The sequence below is a fragment of the Malus sylvestris genome, chromosome 6, assembly GCF_916048215.2.
Source record: "Malus sylvestris chromosome 6, drMalSylv7.2, whole genome shotgun sequence".
NCBI classification, from domain to species: domain Eukaryota; kingdom Viridiplantae; phylum Streptophyta; class Magnoliopsida; order Rosales; family Rosaceae; genus Malus; species Malus sylvestris.
Window position 1 is genome coordinate 5,975,431 of NC_062265.1, and position 14,839 is coordinate 5,990,269.

Sequence of the window (14,839 nt, forward strand, 5' to 3'; positions counted from 1 at the left end):
GAAGTGGGGGCTGAGATATTAGACCCATTCAAAGCGATGAGCTCATACTCCAACCTCTTGATCTTCTCAGCGGAAGAATAACCTTCAGGTGCCATAGTTTTTGCTATCTCCTTGGCAGCCTTGGTATCCTCTTGGTTCAGGAGTATAAACTCGGCTGCCAAAATCGCCATTTTTTTCATCATAGCAAGTAGAGTAGTCCTTCTATATTGGACAAACAACCCCCATCTAACACCATCAACAAGCTTGGCACACGCGTCTTTGTCTTCAAGTAGAGTTGGCTTCAAAAGTGCACAAATCTCAGTAGCCTCTCTAGAAACAGGCTTGGTGGATTTCTCACAACTGCCCAAATGAGCAGTCTCATCTTCTCAGCAGGCGAACCAATCTCAGCAGCAAAAGGATAAGGCATTGGCGCCACTATAGCAACGGAGTCCACCTTATCGTTTAGTAACAAGCTTCTTCGAATAGGAACCATTCTTAGCTCTTAACAGACATCTTGGAATAGATTTTGGTATTGGGGGCACAACGAAACCTCTACGTTGAGCAATCATATATACAATCGTACTAGCTACCTTCGACATGGTATGCGTCACTAGTTCAAATCTAGCAGCCTTATCTTTCTTCCCCCTTGGAAAAAGTCAAGTCAATCACAAACCTACAGGCAGCAAGCGGACCCTCACGAGCAATGGAAAAAGCCTTCAATTTTTCTTCACCGGCATCTCTTGAGCAGGCTGAGAAGATCTCTTCTTTCCACCTTCATTCACAACAGGCTCTATAATCTGCTTTATCGGACAAGCTAATGCATCCGCCTTAATCCACTTTATCTCCTCTATCGGGGGCAGCCTACATTTCTTCCGGCGAAGATGACTATGCAACCAACACCACTCATGGTACTCAGTAGAGATACCTAAAGTAGCATGCCCCTTCTTCATATCTAAAGAAGTCTTGGGAGTTGAGCCGAATTCTGAATCTACATAAGCAGAGAAGGACAATCAACAAATCAAAAAGCAACTCAAGAAAAGCACAAAGCAGCCTAAAGACTAAGAAGTCTACTTAATGATGATGAAAATCATCGGAACGTGCAGCTCAAAGGAAGAATCAGATTCTCATTTCCTCCTTATCTCCAAAGTCTCCTTGGCCCAATCGTGATTTCCCTTACTCGAATGATCGAATAGCCTATGATGGGATCGTAGCTGCCTAACTCTATCAATATGGCCTATGTCAAAGAAGTACCAAAATTCGCTAATAGTCAGATCTAAGTCAAAGAATTAGCTTATATTGAGGAACGCCACCATCACATGGACCACATTTAGAGAACATTGAGAGAAGGCATACTTCATGAAGCAAAGCACTTCTTGGAAGAAACGTGGCATAGGAAAAGTAAATCCCAACACAAAGTAGTAGGGGTGAAACTTGCTCTCTGAGCCCCACTACTTGGCTCAAGGCTACCACCTTCCTTGACACACTTCACACGCACCCGAGACGAAATGACGTGCCTATATGCTTCAAGAAAATCTCTGAACGAGTCATCGGAGCTAATTTTGAAGTGAGCAGCCTTGAAGTAGCCCACTTTACTCAAAGACCCACCTTGGCGTTACAACAGCGGCACACCATCATCACTCTTGTGGCTTGAAGAAGACATGCTCAAAGAAATTCTACAATGATACAAGGAAGAATCATTAAACGGTTGCATAAAAAAAAGTTACATCAGGCCCCACGGCCCAAGGATAGCAATCAAGGGAGCCCAGCCCGTGCTAGCTCCCATCTCTCTCTCGGCCTAACAAGCTAGGTAGCTCAGCGCACCAAGAGACCCAACACGCCAGGCGTTGCCATTCTCTCAGCCCAAAGGCCTTGCGGCACAATCCAAAAAGGGGGCTGGTGCCCTTGCACCTCTCTCTCTCATCTCTCCCGCACTGGCCTAAGCCCAGCGGCCCAAATATGAGCACCTCATAACCTAGGCCCAAGCTGAGAAGTTCCTGACCCAAGCCAAGCCCTAGCTCACCTTTACGGCCCACATTGTTGCATCTAGACCTCGGCCCATGCCAAGCCAACAACAACAACCCACGATAGTATCCATGTCGTGACCTCTCCAGCCATTTTTTCACACATCCTCGACCCTCATCAAGCCAAATTTCAAGCCTTGAAGCTCCCAAAAATTAAGAAGACAAGGAAAAATAATTTTTTCTTACCTTGGTGCGGCATGAAGACGAAGAAAGCAACAAAAGATGGTCATTTTGCACAAGCAAGTGTAGAAGATTGCTAGGGGAGGGGAAACAAATATCCTCTAGCTTTCTCTCTCTTGTAGGGTAGAATAAATTGCTCTCTGAAGTTGATTTAATCATCTACTTAAGGTAGACTTAAATAAACATTGGAAGTGATTTATTTCTCTTTCCTAGAAGGATCTAATTTCCAATCAATGTGGGAATCTACATCAAAATAGGAAACAATCTTACGTTTCCTAAAGCAAAGGAAGATCTCTATACATGTTGCCCTTTGGGTAAAAATGACAAAATTACCCTCAAGGCACACTGGGATTCTCACGTGCATGCAACGGATAATAATGGCTCAATCAAGGAAGAGTCAAAGGTGATCAAAATAGTATTTATTCAAATCCCTCTCATCACTCCTTATCAAATCCTTATTCAAAAGGTAACTCCCAATTTTCCCATTCAATTTAGGTTTAATTGCCAAGTTAATTGCAAGATATTATTTCACATAATATCTTGCAATTATACTCACAATTTGACCATATATGGCCGGCCCTTATTCTCCAAATAGGGCCAGTCACTCCCCTATAAATAGTCTTATTCTCCTACTAAAAAGCTAAGCCATTTTGTTACCCACAAACTCCTAAACACATTCTTTTCAGAATTATAACTTTGGCATCGGAGATTCTTCGGCCAAAACCCCCCCTAATTCATCGTCAACACGTGAGGCTTTTGACCTTAATCTTAGGTATTATTATTTTGCAAGTGCATTTTCGTCAAAGGAGAAAACGGTGGAAATTTGCATCCACACTCGCTACCAAGCCTCTTCAATGCAGTAGTCACGAAAACTTCCTAAAAGATTGGGCGATTAATAGCAGAAAGGTTGTCGAACAAAGATTCGGCATGCTAAAGGTATTCAGAGATGAAATTAGTACCCTTGGAAATATCAAGCGGCTGAAATCGAAGATTAGTAGCATTAGCCCTAGAATCTTGAGAGAAGCGCTCATGAAGACAATCCCAAATAGCCTTGGATGATGGTTTGCTGACGATAAGCGAGATAATCGACTCAGAAAGAGTAGAGGTAAGATAAATGCCTACCAACTTATCCTGTTTGTACCAATTGACATAGGCAGGATTGGGCTTGGCAAGAGCATCACTGAAGATAGGGAGAGTGGCTGCAAGGGCAGCATTCAATTCATCAACAAACTGAAACAAGTCATGGCCAACCAAGAAGGGTTTCATATGATAAGTCTAGAAAAGATAGTTGGACTCCATGAGTTTGAGAAAGTGAGCAACATTGGGTCCCGAGAGAGGAGAAGTTACTTAGAAAAATAACCTAAACGATTGATATCATGTAGAAAGTTTTAACTAAATGATTTTATTGATATGAAATAGAGTACAATATATACAAGTAACAAACTTGAAGTACACGTAACATTCTATGTGGTATTAATGAGAGCGAAATCTCATTGTTCCCTGGACTAGTTTGAAGTAACCTCGAACTCTATATATAACTGTGGTTTTGGTTTTCACACTTATGGTATAAGGAGTAAATATGTTTCTTGTCTGGCTCTATGAACCGAGAATTACCACCGAAGGGCAAACCTGAAACTACAAACTCTAACAAAGAGAGACTACAAACTTGAAGTACTAAAAACTCGAATGACGCTTCTCATTTGGACATTTCAAAAGTGAACAAAAGAAAAAACATACTATGGTTGTGGCTTATATATATATGCATACAGTGACTAAGCTACATGAGGGCGAGGAGCCTCTCCCCTCGCCGGAAAACACACCTAGGAGCGCTGGTTCAGCCCCTCCGCTCTTGTTGGAATTCATGGCACCTATAAAAATGGGTTTCACGAAGGAAGAATTGGGGATCGGTTTGACGGAAGACGGAGGTTTTAGCGAAAGAGAGGGTTCGACGGAGAAGAGAGGTTTGTAGAACTATTCGGGTTAGAATCGACGAAAAGGTTGAAGGAAGGGGTGGGTGGGTGTTCGACGGAGGAGAAAGGGACTCGAGGGTTAGATTTGCAGCGATGGCAAGAAGGTAGGAAGATGAGAGGTTATGTTTGGTCACGGGTTCAATGGGAAACTTAGTGTTTGGTTACAAATGTAGAGAGAAAGTATAGATGACAGGTGTTTCAAGATTATTGGACCACATAAGAAGTGAGTAAAATTTGGGTACTCCCTTGCGAGTACCTAAGTCTTATCTATTTGGGTGTGAGTTTTAAAGACAGGTGTTGGACAATTATTGGGCCACCTAATAAGTCAGTAAAAATTAGGTACTGACACTTTACCCAAGTATTACCCAAGGATTGACCTACCACTTCTCTTCCAGTCTTTATCTTTATGCTCCACTTGTTTGTTTACCCATTTCCTCCTTTTTTTTCTCTTCTGACCCCACCTTTTTTTTGTGGTTTATTAACCCATTTCTCTCTTTCTTTCTTTTTTTTTTTAATTCTTGTATGTATTTTTATTTTCTCCTTTAAGACTCTTACTGTATTTATCTTAAATTCTCACATTATTTAACTTTTTAAAAACAATGTAAATATTGTTTAATGCTTATTTTATGATAATTTAAATCCATCTAGGCTCCTGCCTAGATCTTGCCTAGGCATCTAGCTGCTAGGTCCCAGTCCGTTGCTTGACTAGAGCCTAACATTTTTTAGGATCTAATCCTAGCCAATTTCAGTTTTTTACATTGGCTTTGATGTTATTGCTTACAACCGCTTTAGTGGAGATACTATTTTCTGCTATGAATATTGACTCAAAACTTTGCACTCTCCAATGTGAAAGTAACCGTTTCGATTGAACCTTGCACTCTTTTGAATTTCGCCCTTTCCCTAGGCAAATCCTGGCTTCGCCACTGTATGCATATAACGGCACAAACCAAAAGAATGCTGCAATTATTTTGGTTGAACACTAACCAAGTTGATTGCCAACAAAATCTGACGAAAACCCAAATTGCGAAGTCCTTCAAGTCATTCATTGTTTGAGTGAATAACCCCAGAAAGTAAGAAATTAGAAACAGAAAAGCAATAGAGTACATGAAAAAGTCAGACCGAAATCAAACAGAAAGAGCGCAATGCCAAGAAACGAAAAAGGTAATCCATTCCAGAAAGAAGAGATCATCATGAAGTACTGGAATCAAATTACCAACTCTGATCTTTTGGACAGATTTGATAAAACTTGGGGTAGATCCATACCCCTTTGTATTTGGGGCTTTTGCATTCACCAGGAATGGTCTCATTATAAATGAAAATGTCGTTGCCGTCTTCTTGCGTTTGTGTCCTACAAGTAGAAATTGAAACAACCTCGTTATCTGCAAAGCCCAAGTGTTAGAATACGAGCATGAGTATGAATCCGTGGATTAAGTTATTTGGTTCAAGTTTGGATAGGAAGTCTTATTGAGAATGGATTTGTAATCCATGTTATGAAATGCACGGGTAGATTGTTTATGATGAAACTCAAAAGACTTATTGATCATCCTGTTGTAAACTTGATAGAACTAATTTACTTTTTCATACTTGCTCAAGTGGGAGAATGTTAGAATATGAGCATGAGTATGAATCTGTGGATTAAGTTATTTGATTCAAGTTTGGATAGGAAGTCCTATTGAGAATGGATTTGTAATCCATGTTATGCTGAAACACTATGTTGGTTGTCTATATGGATTTTAATAGGGGAATCCTTATAGAACTTGGCTAGGATTATGTTGTATATATAGTGACCTCTGCTCTCGCAGTATATACGCTCTATTCTTCTAGACTAAGACCTATTATTAGTTAAGAGCAAATTGATTACTGAATAGAGGAGAAGGTGCACTTCGGATCTGCTGCAGGAACAAGTCATGGCAGGTTCTTTGAATTCATCTGCAGGTAAGTAATCTTGCTATATGTTTGAAGGTTATGAACATGGTTTTGTGTTTGAGGTCTGTGGTTCATATTACATGTATATAGGAATATGTTCTTGCTAACATGTGGTATCAGAGCCTGGATTACATGTTTATGAATTCAGTCTTGAAATCGATTAGTTCGTAAGTTATTAAAAAATAAAAATAAAAAAAAATAAAAATTTGCGACTTCCAGGTTTCGAAACTGGTTTAAACGAATTCACTGGAAAAGAGAGTTTCATGAAAACGACATTGCGTTTTCAATAAGCGGAGAATTAATAAAATAAAAATGACTGTCATGGTTTTTGGGAATTGATCTCGGGCCAATTGCTGGTGCAAACCTCATTGTTTTCACCTTTAGATGCATCGGTGGTCTGGGTTCTGATTTTTTCTCTTTTCTCTATAAAATTGAATTAGTCATTGATACAAAATTTTCTTCCGCTGACAATCATTGATGTTATTTCGCATATGAGGTATGTGTTCTGATGGTATGGTTGATCTGCAGCTATTAAGATCAAACTTAAATAAATATGATGATTGTTTATAAATGATCCGCATTCAGTTTAGGGTTTTACCTTCTGTGAAATTCACCTATTCTATATGTGCTTTTCAACCTCTGTTGTTAAGATTATGTATATGGATATTGAATTTATGTCATGATGTGCAATAAACTAAGAAAAGGAAATCAGGAACTTGGAAAGTTCATAATGTGATTTCATTGGTTTTCTTTAGTGTCTGCAATATCAATGAAGACCCTAAATTTGGCCAACATTCCAATTCTCACTGATGGCAGTAACTACAAGAAGTGGAGAAGGGAAATTGGATTGCTATTAACTCTCAATGAGTTTGATATAGCAATTGACAATCCCAAGCCTGTAATCATTGATCAAAGTTCAAGGGCTGAAAATATTTGATATTTCTAAAGGGTCTAACAATCTAAAACCAAAAATTAAAAATGTTGCCAAGCTTAAGTGTTTTTTCTACAAAACTCGAGGTCATCTAAGAAAGGATTGTGAACTGTTTAAGGATTATCTGAGAGCTAATGGCAAAGAGGTAGTTAATGTTTGTGAAGAGTCTTTTGATCAGTGGGAGTAGTTTGTTATTCTGTTTTACAAAGAGCAATTGCTGTCAAAATAAAGTTTGAAAAGTGTTGCTACTGTGAAGTTCGAAATGCTGGTGTGGTAGTAATGTTCTTCTCTAAAGTTAAGTTTATGTTTAGCTAGTTTAATGATCAATTAGTATAATTGTTAGCTAGGTTTATTGCATTCAGAGATTCAATTTTGTAATTGATTGGTCTGATATATATATATATATATATATATATATATATATATATATATATATATATATGTATATGTATGTATGTATATATGTATATATATGTTTCCGCTGCTGAGTATTGGTACTCATCTAATAAATGGTATGTTTTCTCTCTGTGCATACACTAATTATCAGAAGGCTCGTTACTCAACTTGTAAAGCAATATATTAGTTACATTGATCTGAATTGACTATATATAATTTATAACCATATAAATGGTATGTTTTGCTATAGTGTAATTTAGTGTATGTTTCAATAACAGTCTTTTCCCAAGGCTCGTTACTTTAAAATTTTAAAGTTTTGTAGTTTGGGATGGTGGACTTATTGTAGAGGAAGTTTTGTTTGATGCTTTGGAAACAGTTTGGCTGTTTTAAGCTTATGATTAGTAAATCGTTTAAGTCAATGTTATGTTGCTTTCCTATAAGATCAATTTATGTTTTGGTTTTTTTTTGAAAAGTGGGAGCATATTATGTGATTGACTGTTTAATATCAGTTTATGTTATGAGTCATATTTGCAGTCTGGATATGTGTGAACTTAGAATCAATATTGCATTTTAGTTGTGGTTTATGATTCTCTGTTTCCATGTTTTGGAGTGTAATAGAATGATGGTCATAACCATGGATTCTCAGGTGAGGCTCTGTGATCACTTCTTAATTGGAGAAGTTCATGTCTGAAACTGATCTCATGTTAAAGTGGGAGAAAATGTAAGAAATGAACATGAGATTGAGTGTTTTTGACGATGAGTGGTTAAGTCCAATTAGAATAAGAAAGCCTTATGAGAAGTTGTGAACAAATCCTTGTTTGTGAAGGATTCTGTTAAAAATGTTTGAACTGATATGGCTTCTAAAACATAAGTTGTTTTCTATAAGGATTGTAATAGGAAATCCTTGACAAGTTATAAGAAGGATATGTCTTTTGGATTCAGTTTGATGCTTTGAGAATCTTTGTGATATGACTTAAGCAGTTGGTTGAATTCATATATTGGTAATTCATTATATTGGAATGAATTACTAGTAGATAGTTTTACTATCTGTTAGGCTTAATTGTTTCGAATTAAGTTGAAAAAATAGTGGGAGTAGACAATTTTAAGGTCTGCTTGTATCAGTTTGGTCATAATGTTATAAGTGCAAATTGAACATATATGATTTGAAGTTAGCATTTACATAATGGTTGTCATTGACAGCTTTTGGTCCTGTGTTTTGAAATGCACGGGTAGATTGTTTATGATGAAACTCAAAAGACTTAGTGATCACCCTGTTGTATACTTGATAGAACTAATTTACTTTTTCATACTTGCTCAAGTGGGAGAATGTTAGAATATGAGCATGAGTATGAATCTGTGGATTCAGTTATTTGATTCAAGTTTGGATAGGAAGTCCTATTGAGAATGGATTTGTAATCCATGTTATGCTGAAACACTATGTTGGTTGTCTATATGGATTTTAATAGGGGAATCCTTATAGAACTTGGCTAGGATTATGTTGTATATATAGTGGCCTCTACTCTCGCAGTATATATGCTATATTCTTCTAGACTAAGACCTATTATTAGTTAAGAGCAAATTGATTACTGAAGAGAGGAGAAGGTGCACTTCGGATCTGCTGCAGGAACAAGTCATGGCAGGTTCTTCGAATTCATCTGCAGGTAAGTAATCTTGCTATATGTTTGAAGGTTATGAACATGGTTTTGTGTTTGAGGTCTGTGGTTCATATTACATGTATATAGGAATATGTTCTTGCTAACACCAGGTTCTTCATGTTAGTACTCTTGAAATGTGCCTTACGAGCACCGACTATTTCAGCCTTGGACGTTGTGTTTGTGGCATCAGTAAAACCAGAAACCTCCGGACTTACTGTGCCTTTGCTAATAGGTACAACGAGTAACCCATCTTTTCGGTCTAAAAAGTAGAATCTTTGTGTGTGAGTCCTATAAGCAGTACATTCAATTGTACTTATCATGGCTCGAGTACTACGAATGTTGACTTGCACCCACTTATTGGCTCCACGACGAAGTACATTCACCTCGAGTTCATGATCATTGATACGACCAGTGACACAGACAGTGCAATCTTGGGAAATTGGATGACATGAAAACGCTGCAACATGATCAGAGACTTTCGAGATAGGGGATTCCGGAAGGTCTATTTTTGTTTTAGAGAAAGGACGAAAGAAAAACATTGATGAATTACTACCACATTGACCTTCTTTGAATAGAAGAAGCCATCCTTGGTGTGATGCAAGGCAAGTCGCTCCATACAGTTCCGGAAGGCTCATGTTGAACTTTGTACCACAATCGGCTACCAGTTTGCATTGCTGACCAGAATCTAGTTTTTCATCCCCAGTCCCATACAGTAGAAACCAAGGCTTAAAGTCTAGTGCAGATTCAATTCTAGCCGAAGCTGCGGAGGAAGCAGAATTCCAAGCCTTGCAATGGCTGCGGAAACGAACCAGCTCGATTAAGCCTAGACTGTTTGCTATCATTGACAGAAGTTCAGGAGGAAGATCGGACCACGATTGTATTCGCAATTTTTTTTCCAGACATTAATTTTGCCACAACGCTACCTGCTAGATGTAGAAATTATAATCTTCATAATTCTGTTCATACAAGCGTGTATATTTGACGTACAAGTAAGGATCTCCACAAATCACGAATACATTCAGAATCAGATTACAATATTAATTCCTAAGCCGAGATATTATTTCCATAGACAAGACTCCTCTAACACTAGAGGCATGGAGATATAATAGATGCTACTTAATAGTTTTGGTGAGAATTGAAAGGCTGATCAGTTTTGTTTTTATTTTCTTTCACAATAAGTTGAACTCAAGATTGATTGAGATTGAAGTGGAAATATTGGTGTGATCATGATCATATTCATATGCATGACAAATTTAGGAAAAACGAGAACACGAAATTAATTAAACCTAGCAACAACAAATAAAATGTTTCAGAACTCAAGGAAAATTATAATAAAAGTCCAAGAGTATGAATCAAAAATTGAAAGGGATAATTAAGGACGTACTTTGAGATTTCATCCAACGAAACCCCGGCCCTCTCCAAAACAAGTCACTGGAAGGATTTCTGCAGAGATATTGTGTGTGTGTATACAGTGTTTACATATCTATATACAAAAGAGTTCTAGTTTCACTAGTTTACCAACGAATGAGCTTAAAGATAAATAAATCATTAATAAATAATAGATTAATTAAAACGAAAGATTTATTAAATAAAAAAAAAAGTACCCAAGTAACTGAATTTCTCGGGGGTACTTTTGTCATGTCATTTCAATTTACTTTGTCATGTCTCGGAACCAGTAGTATATTATTACGCGTCAATCCGTCAATCGCTTAGGTTAATTATATGTGAAGTGAGAAAGGGAACCTGATTGTATACAAACTGTCCACAAATAGAGGACTCTTCAATTTGGAGTATATTCCTACAGCTCAAGTGGTGTGGAAAGGATTTGCAATTAACATACTCAAGAAAAAATTTGGCGGGAAAATGTTGCATGAACTTGGGATTTTATGCAATCTAGTGTAGGGCTGGGATTTTTTGCAGTATTTTTGCAGCATTTTTTGCAGTTTTTTGCAGTATCTCGAGGTGTTGGAAATATGCCTATTTCAAATGAATAATGCTTGTTTGTAGAAAGAAGAGTAGCAAATTCTGCTGAAATGAACAAGTGCCCAATCATAATAAACGAATATGTGCCCAAACAATTGAAGAAAAAAACATCGACGACTCACAAAAGAAACACCCACCACAAAACACACAATCTCCCACCACATCAACGCTCTTCTTTGACATCCCCTCACCTTTTGTAATTTGGATAGAGTCTTAGAGATCGAGCTTTGGTTCTTGGCTGGTACATTGGGATAGTGGTGTTTCTTCTCATAGTTTCTGATTTCAATTGTTCAAGCACTTGTCCATTTTTAATTGAATTTTCAGCGGGACTTGCTTCTCTTCTTTCAGTAGCCAGACATTATTCATTTCAAATTCTTAACTGACTGATAACAGCAGTAACAGCGTACAAGAAAACGTGCAGAGGAGAGGAGACTTGAAAATATTACATTGCCTTCTTCCATTAAATATTTACAGAAAGAAAAACAATGTCTGCTTCAATATCCTACGGATGATGAATTTGGGACTCATGCCTGAAAGTCCCGGAAAAAGAATGTTATAATATGCAACCATTTGAACCTATTGAGAACTTTTATAAAGAACTTAGTCACAACAGACAACAGTAGTGTTGGAAAATAATAGATTTAGGATTTAGGCTCAACCACTTAGAATTAGGTTTTGTTAGAGATTAGGATTAGTTTATTATAAATAGAGTACTTTGTTATTCATTAGAGATCAAATTAGTCACAATGTAGTCTCTTAGGCCTCGTTTGTTTGACCTCCTTAGCTAGGACTGGACTAGCTAGGACTAATAACCCATGTTTGGTATAGCAAGGGACTAGGTTAAATGGGATTAGCTCGGACTCGTGCCGACTAACTCCTTCGCTCGCTGATCTTAGCTAAACCCCTCGAAAACGACGGGATTGCTAATCCCGTCTCCACCACCACCAATATCCCGCGAAGCCAGTCATCAAAATCTAGCCTTTTTGCCAACCTCCATCATCCTGCGAACCCAGCGAACCCAACCCCGTATTTGCTTTCCGACGAACCCACAACCTAAATTTCCCGACGAACAGACAAAAGAACATTTAACACTTAATCGATATGCAGAAACAGGTTCTCCATTTTCGTCGATTGAACTGGAATTAGACCCATAAAACAAAGATAACAGTCTTCGCCTAAAGAACTTTGGATCCGAAAACGATCTTCGCAATTTGAGATCCCTCTGCCACACTGCAACTCCTACTCCAAGCGTTTCCTTGGAGGCGAAACGAAATGAATACAAGGGGAGAGAGGGGAGAGGGGACAGTGGTACATATGTGAAACAAAAGAAAAAGGAAGGGGGAAGGAGGAGACGGAGGGCGGAGAAAAAAATGGAAAATGATAAAGAGGGAGACATATAAAACAGAGAAGAAGAGGAGTAGAAAAAATGGAAAATGATAAAGAAATAATAAAATATTAATTGATATAGATTAAATTAAAAAAAAATATTAATAAATATAGATTAAATAATATAATATTATAGTCCTGCTTCTTAGTCCGACACTGCACCAAACGCTTCACTAAGTTAGTCCAGCTTAGTCTAGTCTAAGCCAGTCCAGTTTAGTCCCTGAAACTAGTCCAGTCCGAGACAGTCCGATGCAACAAACGCACCCTTAGGGTTTTGTAGCCGTTTCGGCATTTTCGTTTGTTTAATAATATTCTTATTAATTTGTACTATTGGTTATCGTGCACTCTGATATTCAACTTGGTATCAGAGCATGTTTGATTCTTCGGAATTTAATCTATTCTGGATGGGTATCAATTTGTTCATCCGTTTATCCACTGCGTATCAATTTGTCATGGTATGTTTTGTTGGTTTGTCTATCTGGTAGTAGTTAGGGTTTTGTTATATGTTAAATTAATAAAAAAAATGTAAAAAAAAAGTTTGAAATTGCTAGAAATCTGAAGCTGAGCCGCTGGAGCCGTACCGCGCCAGAGCCACACTAAAGCCGAGCCACGTCGTGCCTTCAACCTAGGCCTGGCAATTTCTAACACGACACGACACGAAATTAACAGGTGTTCGGATCGACACGATAACGAATCGGGTCGTTATCGGGTAACCCGATAAGCACCTGCTAAGATAACGGGTTGGTTCGGGTATATACATGGGTAACACGATACACGATAAGCAGAATATTAATTTAATAATTTTATAACCCTAAACAAATACTATAATAATTATATATATATATATATATATATATATATATTAATTTAACAATTTTATACTCCTAAATACTATAATAATTATACCCCCAAAATATTAACTATAATAATTATATATATATATATATTAAATTTTAAATTAAATTTTATACTCCAAAAAACTATAACAATTAATATGCATCTGCCATCCGCCATTTGAAAGAAAAAGGGAGGGAAAAAGGTTTCAAAAAAAAAAGGAAGGGAAAAAAGAAAATGATAAGAAAAGGAAACAAAAAAGAGAGGGAAAGATGGGTGTACCAGTACCACTGTACCGTGTAGTGTAAGTGAGGTGAGATGTCCGGCCTTTGAAGAAAAATGGAGGGAAAAAGTTTTCAAAAAAAAAAAGGGGACGGAAAAAAGAAAATGATAAGAAAAGGAAACAAAAAAGAGAGGGAAAGATGAGATATGCATCATACGAAACTAAGTTCAACGATCCAACCATCAAACATGTTTGTATATGTTTAGAGATCGTATACGCTAAAAATTGCAAAAAACCCAAACATTCAGAGATCAAGTAACGGGACAAAACTTTTCGACGGTTATAAACGAAAAATCACGATTTAACGATTATTTTAACTTCGATTTTGATAATTTTTTACAGTTACACTCCTTAACCCTATATAAATACAATGAATGAACTTGATCTTCAATTTAAAATATTTACACTAGTGGATACCACAAAATCTTATGTTATACTTAATGAAAGTATACATAAACTCTTAAGTATTAGTGAATCTATTGCTTTTATGAGATACGCATTCTACAAAACTAGTTTCAACGATCCAACCGTTAAACATGTTTGTATATACTTCGAGATCACATACACCAAAAATTGAAAAAAAAAAACATTACGAGACCAAGTAACGGGACAAAACTTTTCAACAGTTATAAACGAAAAATCACAATTTAACGGTTATTTTAACTCCGATTTTAATGATTTTTTATAGCTACACTCCTTGACCCTATATGAATACAATGAATGAACTCGATCTTCAATTTAAAATATTTACAATAGTGGATACCACAAAATCTTATGTTATACTTAATGAAAGTATGAATAAACTCTTAAATATTAGTGAATCTATTGTTTTTATGGGATACGCATTCTACGAAACTAATTTCAACGATCTAACCATCAAACATGTTTGTATATACTTCGAAATCACATACGCCAAAAATTGAAAAAAAACAAACATTAAGATATTAAGTAATGGGACAAAACTTTTCGACGGTTATAAAACGAAAAATCACGATTTAACGGTTATTTTAACTCCGATTTTGATGATTTTTTACAGCTACACTCCTTGACCCTATATGAATACAATGAATGAACTCGATCTTCAATTTAAAATATTTACAATAGTGGATACCACAAAATCTTATGTTATACTTAATGAAAGTATGAATAATTTCTTTAACTATTAGTGAATCTATTGTTTTTATGGGATACGCATTCTACGAAACTAGTTTCAACGATCCAACCGTCAAACATGTTTGCATATACTTCGAGATCACATACACCAAAAATTAAAAAAAAACAAACATTAAGAGATC